The 8,636-nt window shown below is 39.0% G+C and overlaps 1 non-coding gene across 1 annotated transcript; it reads right to left on the reverse strand.

Moving 5' to 3' along the window:
- Nucleotides 1-262: 262 nt before the first annotated feature.
- On the reverse strand, nucleotides 263-447 carry LOC121395288. Its single transcript, XR_005962384.1, has one exon. It is a non-coding gene; the product is annotated as a U2 spliceosomal RNA (small nuclear RNA).
- Nucleotides 448-8,636: the final 8,189 nt, after the last annotated feature.

Here is an 8,636-nt window from a genome sequence, read left to right on the forward strand (position 1 = left end):
TGAGCACTGTCATTCCCGACCCCCCCAGCACAAAAGGCACAGGCAGGGGGGTAAGGGTCTTCCGACTCTCCTTCACCTCACAGCTAGGGAGAATCCCTTTACCCTGGGTTCCGCCAAAGCTTCCCCCAGGGCACCAAATCCATGGCCTGAGGCAGAGACCAAAAGGACTCTATGTGCCATTAGAACCTGTGAAAAAGATCCATGTAAAGACACACATATAAAAAACATAAAAAGTAAGTGCTTTACAATAAATAAGTGCATTAAAAAGTGTATAAATCAGTGCTAAAAAAAGCATTGTGCAGATGTGCTTGACCCAGTCATGAGTCAAGCACCCCCTTAAGGGGCACAATACCCCGGACTTTCATGAAGCTTCAGCCCCTGGCCAGAGAATCAAGTGTTTCTCCAGAGATACTACACTTGATCTTAGCCAAAAGGCCAAGAAGCGATATGTGCAACAATACATAGAACACATGCAGCCTGTAGCAAATGATTTGGAAATGGAACTGAAAGTAAGAGGAAGCAGCCTACTGCTGAAAAGCTGGTATTTGCCTTGTAGAGACTATTCCAAGGAAAATCAAGCTTGCTTCAGAGCCACAAATTGCCTGCCATAGTATCCTGCACTCTTCACATCTCGTGATTTCTAGGTGTGTAACTGCAAAGAACACTTAAATACGCTTGTTGTTAATCTGGTCCTTGCGTGTATGCGACAAGATAGAAACAAGATTTATTTTCCTGCCAGCAACTACAAACAGGCCCAGACAAGGCCAACAGACTGTAAACAAACCCAGACCCACAACAGTCTGTGTCCCAGGTGTTTCTTGGCATACTTCTTTATGCACACTAACTTTATCCTTAAGGATTTTTTTTAAAAAAAAAAAGCTCTTTTGTGCTCAAAAGATCTCATAAAAACATGTATGAACAAGCTGATATCTACAACATAGCTTGTGCTTCAAAGCTAACACTATGACTGCTTCTTAAGTTATTTCTTTTCTCCCCATTAGTGTGTTTTATCTATAGAATCTGAGTTCTTTCATGTTCCTTGGTGTGCAGTAGTCGTACCCAATGACTCACATGGGTTAAGACAATGCAACATTTGTAAGGGACAATGCCCAGGCTGACGTTTTTTGGAAAGTCCATGCGTACTTAACAAGGATGAGCAAATAATTCAGGTATAGTAATGTGTAGCTTATCATAACCAAAAAGGAGAGCCTAAGAATACTTTCCAGCCGCAGTGATCACTTCTATTTTAGTGTATAGAGGAGAGAAATAATGTAAAGGTACAAAATCGTTATGCTATAGGTACTTTACATAGAGCAGCCCATTTCAGGGCTTTACTTGCTATTTAAGGCGATATCACACAGTGAAATAATGGAAGTTAGTCTTTGCTTTTTTTATTTTGTACAGCTACAAGCATCCACTACTGAGTGCTACTCGGGGAGGCCCATTTATCAAAGGTTGAATTTCAAATTCATGTGAATTTTTTTTCATTCAGATATATTTTCACAATTCAACTGGGAGGTTATTTAAGAAAGAAATTGAATGTCTAATATTCGATTGAATGGTTCCTACCCAAAAATTCAAATTGTATTGAATTCGTATGAATGCCGAATATCAGGCTAATTATATCTCCAAATGGCTGTTTTTAGTGTAACCTTCACTGCTGTTCAAGGACTCAAAGGCAAAATATATTTTCACTTTTGTTATATTGTTTACATTATTTCCTCCGGCTCTTCAGCGGATTATGCTTTATTTATTCACTCAACAGTTAATAATTAATGAAGGAACATTGTGCTTGTCTTTCATTTAAGTATCATTTTAGAAGCAAGAACAGTGTGTGTCTTCACAAAATTGCTAAATACTCCCCAATAAGAAAAAGTTAAATGTAGCCCTGTAGAAGTGCACCAGGGAAATACTGCTAGTGATGGGTGGAGATCCACTTCAACATCACATTATTAGGACTAAAAATTCTAAAGGAGACAGGATTATTAAATAGCACATTCAACTCATAAAATGTCTTCTCTGCCTCTGTGAAAGACTACAATTAGCCTTTTATGCCACAGTGGAATTACCGCTCCAACATTATAACATTATAACAAAATGGAACAAATAAACTCTGGGTTGGTGGATGATGTGGTTTATGCATAACAACTCAGATGTTTCAGATATTGCAGTTATATTCTATGATGGTATATGGGGCTGTATATTGGCTTTTCTCTGTATGCATTTTCTGTATCTGCACTGACAAGCACAGTTTTGGCTGGTGTGCAGACACACAAAGCAGATCTAGGCACAAAAAAAGCATTCACAGGAGATCTGTCACCTGCACCAGTGAAGATTTACAATGGGAGACAAATTTACTCATGTGCCAATACCTGAAAAAGTCAGAAGACAATTAGAAAACGAACTTCTCTTAAAAAAACATTTATTTAAAGGAATTGTTCAGTGTAAAAACAAAACTGGGTAAATATATAGGCTGCAAAATAAAACATGTTTCTAATAAAGGTTAGTTAGCCTAAAATTTAATGTATAAAGGCTGGAGTGACTGGATGTCTAACATAACAGAACACAAACACTACTTCCTGCTTTTCAGCTCTCTTGGTTTACACTGATTGGTTACCATGGAGTAACCAATCAGTTACTTGAGAGGGGGCCATGTGGGTAATAACTGTTGCTTTTGAATCTGAGCTGAATACTGCGGATCAATTACAAACTCACTCCAGCCTTTATACATTTCATTTTTGGCTAACTAACTATATTAGAAACATTTTTTATTTTGCACAGCCTCAAGTGCTCAAGTCACTGATTGGTTACTGCCTGTTAACCAATCAGTGGGAACCAAGAGAGCTGCAAAGCACAAAGTAGTGTTCTGGCTATTATGTTACTCCAGCCTTTAGGGCAGAGACACACGTGGAGATTCGGGGAGATTAGTCGCCCGGGGACAACTCGCCTCTTCTTTAAGTGACTAATCTCCTCAAACTGCCTTCCCGCCAGTTAGAATTTAAATCGCCGGCTGGATGGCACTCGGAGCGCTTAGTTTTCTAGAAGTCACTAGAAGTTGCCTCACAAGGAAACTTCAGACGACTTCAGAAAACGAAGTGCTTTGAGTGCCATCTCACCGCTGATTTATATTCTAGCTGGTGGGAAGGCAGTTCAGGAAGATTAGTCGCCGGCGAATAAATCTCCCCGAATCTCCACGTGTGTATCTGCCCTTATAGGTTACATTTTTGGCTAACTAAATATATTAGAAACATTTTTATATATATAAAATATATTAGAAACATCAATTTACCCAGTTTTTATTTTTACACTGAACTGTACCTTTAAAAGGGAGGTTCACTTTTTAGTATGTTATAGAATGGCTAATTCTAAGCAACTTTTCATTGGGCCTTAATTTTTCTATGTTATAATTTTTGAACTATTTGCCTTCTTATTATGGCTCTTTCCTGTTTTCAAATTTGGGTCACTGACCCCATATAAAAAACAAATGCTCTGTAAGGCTACAAATGTATTTTTATTGCATACCTTCGCAGGTCAGTCCCGATTTTGACAGCTCAGCCCACAGTCCCGGATTGTTACTGAAATGTTCCGACTTTATCTTTGATCTCCTGCACTGAACAGCCAGAAAAAGATACAAAGTTTCTAACTTAAAGAGATACCGACACCAGAAAATAATATTTTATATCTATGATAACATTATTGTCTTTGAATGCTATTTATAATTTTGCCATAAAAGTATTTGCCTGGTGCTTTTTTTTTCATTAAGTCACATGACATGGGGCAGCTGGGAAATTGACAAAATGTCTAGCCCCATGTCAGATTTCAAAATTGAATATAAAAAAATCTGTTTGCTCTTTTGAGAAATGGATTTCAGTGCAGAATTGTTGGAGTAGCACTATTAACTGATGCGTTTTGAAAAAAACATGTTTTCCAATGACAGTATCCCTTTAAAGCCTTCCCCTTGCTCCCTCCAGAAACATGTAGTTGCAGCATTTATCAGGTTAATCATATGATTTTACATTTTACTTGCTCACTCTTCATTGCTTTTACTATTAACGGGCAGATTAATTAAGGTTCGAATGGTGAATTAGAATTCACATTTTTGAATTTGGAGATGTTAATAGCTTTCATGACATTCAAGTTTTTTTTCGGGAGGAAAACTTGATTAGTACGAATCGAATACAAATCAAATACGATTTGAATTTTCAGGTCGGAACCATTAGATTAAATACGATTTGAATTTTCGGGTCGGAACCATTAGATCAAATATTAGACATTCAAATTTTTTCTTAAACAACCTCACAGTCGAATTGTGAGTATATTCGAATTTAAAAAATTCACATGAATTTAGGCCTCCGCTTGTCTTGAACTAAGGCAAAACTACTGCTGCAGTGTCATCAATATACATCAGCTGAGGTGTGTGACAAAGTGGTACTTTAAGGAACTAGTTTAGTTTTTTATATTGCGTTAAAAAAAAATCATGGTTGTGAATTTAGCTGTTGTTGATAATATGTTTTTGTATTTTGATTTCCTGACGTTCGTGAGTTAGTGGTGCTTTCACACCAGCAGCTGCAAAGTAACAAAAGCCGTGGCACACAATAATATAAGAAGCAGTTATGTAACAAGCAAGAGCAGTAGCAGATAACTGGGAGTGCAGTAGAATGAATACAATCATATTGTCAGCGCCCTTGTTGTATTGTAAACTGGAGAGCGGCTGTTTCACAACTGCCAACCGAACCACAGCACAAGTACATGATTACAAAAGCACTTAAAATTCATGAGATCTGTACCTAGATCAGGTTTGGTTTTCAAATGCAAATATTAACCAATAGCAAACACTGAGAAGCATACACATAGGAATAATAATCCAAAGCTTAGATTCAGAATGTTTTTCAGATGATGCCTTTGAGCCAAAGTCTCCCATTAACCAAGAGCAACTTGCAAGACTTTTCATATACTGTACCCAGAACAACTGGATGAGGAGAACTTTTCTGTGAAGAAGTACATGCATTCAAATCGTTTCAATCTTGGGCCTCATCTCTGTGTTATGGGCCCTTTATTTGATATTCTGTGACTTTATCAGCTTGTGACTTGATCATTAGTTCTATGCCCTACACTAAATTGGTTCTGGTTTATTAGTGGGTCACCAGTTTTATGGAAATCAACATAAGTTCGACATTTTTTTTTTTTTTTTAAATAACATTTTTTTATTCGAGCAATAGTTCCAAGAAAGAAAACAATTGTCCATTACGACATACACATTTTCCGGAACATAAATCATGTACATCGTCACAATAAAGCTACAACAATGACAGCGATTAACAGTCACAAATAATACTGGTAAAACCGGTACGTGTCATGTCTCGGTCTGTTCAGGTTGGTTCCGTGTGTCCTGGATCCCAGTTAAAATCCAAGTGTGCAGAAATGGAGGATTAAAGACACAATGTAGTGACAGATAGGAAATCCTAGTATTATGCGAGCTCATAAACAGGAATAACACATAAACCACTATGTTTTTCAACAAACAACCAAAAAATAAAAATAAAATGATGACCATTTAAAGTACTCTTTCCATCTCTTCACAGGTCTCATCGTGTCTCCAAAGCTGCGATGCTGGAAGCCCCATCTATTATGCTTTACACGCCCAGTCATATATTGACAGGAGGATCACCACTCATAGTCCTAGAGATATACCACTCTGTAGAGTGGAAACAGTCATGAAGCCTCATCTTTACTGTTCTCGGGCATATGTCAATAAATGTTTCCCAAGTGTCAAAAAACCGTTTGACAACTGTGTTCTTATTCAAAGATGCTTCTGTCCAGTCCATATGAAAAACTCTGACTAACTTTTCTAGGAATAGTTTAATGGTGGGGGGGGGGTGTTCGTTATCCACACTTGTAGTATCGTTTTTCTTGCTACCGCTGATATTATCAACAAGAGCCTCTTTGCACCCCATGTAATTCTAGTATGAGTAGTCAGAGTTTTACCCCAGACTGCCCAGGCTGCTGATAATGGGACAAAATTCACCAGATGCCTATTAGCATAATCCCGTATCTGAGTCCAAAACCGTCGGATGTACGGACAGGACCAGAAACAATGTATAAGGTTAGCTCCAGTTTGCCCACATTTCGGGCAGTCACTACTCTCCCTTCTCTGCATTCTATGTAGATAAGTTCGGTGTAGCAGGTTTAAAAACATTTCCCTATATATGCTAGATGGCAGGGTGCGCCATGAGTATATATACAACTTAAATACCTCTTCTGTGGTCAATTCTGGTATGTCCACCGTCCACTGCCTAGGTCCGTTAGGTAAACTGTCATAGTCTATAGAGTTTTGCAGAAACTTGTAGTTCAGAGATATAGTACCCCTCGTGGAGTTAGTACGTAAAAGAAACCTGTCCAAAGCATTGTCCCAATCCTCATCTGTTAGAAGTCGTATAGTCCTACTGGTATATGTCTGAGCTTGTAAAATGGCAAACACATTATGTTGTATGAAGGGAAATGTGGTTTGCAGTTGTGCAAACGTTAATGGCTTACGAGTGTCTTTCTCTGTCAATTGGCGTATCGTTGTCACCCCTGCTTTACCCCAGTCCTGATAGATCGTTAGTGCCCTCCCACTCTGGAATTCAGGGTTGGATAGAAGAGGTAAGTTTAAGCAGTTATTCTGTTTCCGCAACCCTTTCCACGTCTGCCAAGTGGAGTACAACAGTGGATTATCTGTAATGGAGGTCGTAAGCTCCGCTTTATGCATGTGTAGGATATATAAGAGGTTTGTCTGCGGGATGAATTGTTGCTCTTGGGAGGTGTTTGTGTATATTTCTGAATTGTGGATCCAATCTTTCAAATGTCGTATTATGGCTGCCATGTTGTATTGTTTAAGATTGGGGAAGTTAAGGCCCCCGTTTAAGGTAGTTTGTTGGAGTTTTCTTAAACTAATTCGAGCCTTTTTCCCATTCCATATGAAATCCCTAAACAATTTATATAGAGTTCGGATGTCTCTGTCAGATACTAGTAGGGGGAGACTTTGTAGTTTGTATAAAAGTTTGGGGAATGCCACCATTTTAATCAAATTGGCTCTACCCATAGCCGAGAGTAGATAGGTTTGCCAGTTTTTGAGATCTTGTGTAATTTCTATTATGCTACGTGTGATGTTGCGGATGTACAGTTCACGTGGTCGTTTCGGAATTTGGATACCCAGATATGTAATCGCATCTTTGGCCCATGTTAGATTATATTTGTTACTCCATCGAGGCTTCCCCTTTGACCCCAATGGCATGATCACTGATTTGGTTACGTTGATGCAGTAGCCTGAGGCCAACCCGTATTGTTGGATAGTGGATAGGATGTGCGGCAAAGCTTGTTTAGGATTTGCTATATACAGAAGGAGATCATCCGCAAAGGCCGTAATTTTGGTTTCGTGATCTCCAATCTTGATGCCTTGAAAAGTCACTATGTCTTGGAGTATTCTTAGAAGAGGGTCTAAGGTCAGATTAAATAGCAGGGGTGAAAGCGGGCAGCCCTGTCTCGTACCTCTATAGATGGTAATGGGATCTGTTATTGTCCCGCTAATTAATAGCCTAGTTTGGGCATTGACATATAAGTTGCGTACATACGTTCCAAAATTGTTACCTAGGTTTCTACATTGTATTATTCGGAACAAAAAGGGCCATAATATTTTGTCGAATGCCTTTTCCGCATCAAGGCTTAAAAGGACATTCTTCGTGTGTTGGTGCTGTGCAGATATCAGTGTTGCCGCTATCGCCGTTCGAATCCCCTTCGTCGAATGTCGGTGGCGAACAAAGCCCAATTGGTGATGTGTGAGAAGATCAGGTAATAGCGTTTGAAGTCGCTGAGCTATAATTTTAGATAAAATCTTTAGGTCGACATTCAACAGGGAAATTGGACGGTAGGAATTTAGTAGAGTTGGATCCTTATGAGGTTTGGGGAGTAGTGTGGTATATGCTGCAATTTGTTCAGAGGTAATGTCCCCTTTTTGATAGATGGCGTTATATACATTCGTTAATAATCGAGTGGCATACGGGCTCAGAATTTTATAATACTCAGCAGTGTACCCATCCGGACCTGGTGATTTGTTGTTGGCCAGAGTTCGTATAATGTTAGTTATTTCTTCGTGAGTTATGGGCGCATTAAGCATGTCTTTCTGAGTCTCTGATATTTCCGATAAAGAGGCCTTATGTAAGATGCGATTCACCAATTCATCCGGAGGGTCATCTGCGGAGTATACCTTTCTAAAGTATTCCTCAAGTGTTGTTTTGATAGCTTGAGGAGTACAGATGGGTGGTCTAGTGGGCGAGGGTTGAAGTTTAAGGATATGTTTAGCTTTAGATCTGGATTTGATAAGGGCGGCTAAGAGTTTCCCTGTTTTGTTTCCCCATCTATAAAATTTGTATTTAGTATATTCTAAGTTCTTTTTGGCTTTAGATGTGGTATAAGTCTCAAGGAGTCGTTTAGCTTCCAAATATTTGTCCTTGGATGCTGCAGTTGGTGTGGCTATAAAATCTCTGTGTGTTCGCTTAACGTCATTGACCATTTGATGAAAATTAGTATGCTCCTCCCTATGTAGTTTAGCCAAATGGGATATAAGGTGCCCTCTCATTACTGCTTTTGTGGTATTCCAG

Source organism: Xenopus laevis, chromosome 6S (genome assembly GCF_017654675.1).
Source record: "Xenopus laevis strain J_2021 chromosome 6S, Xenopus_laevis_v10.1, whole genome shotgun sequence".
Classification (NCBI taxonomy): Eukaryota; Metazoa; Chordata; class Amphibia; order Anura; family Pipidae; genus Xenopus; species Xenopus laevis.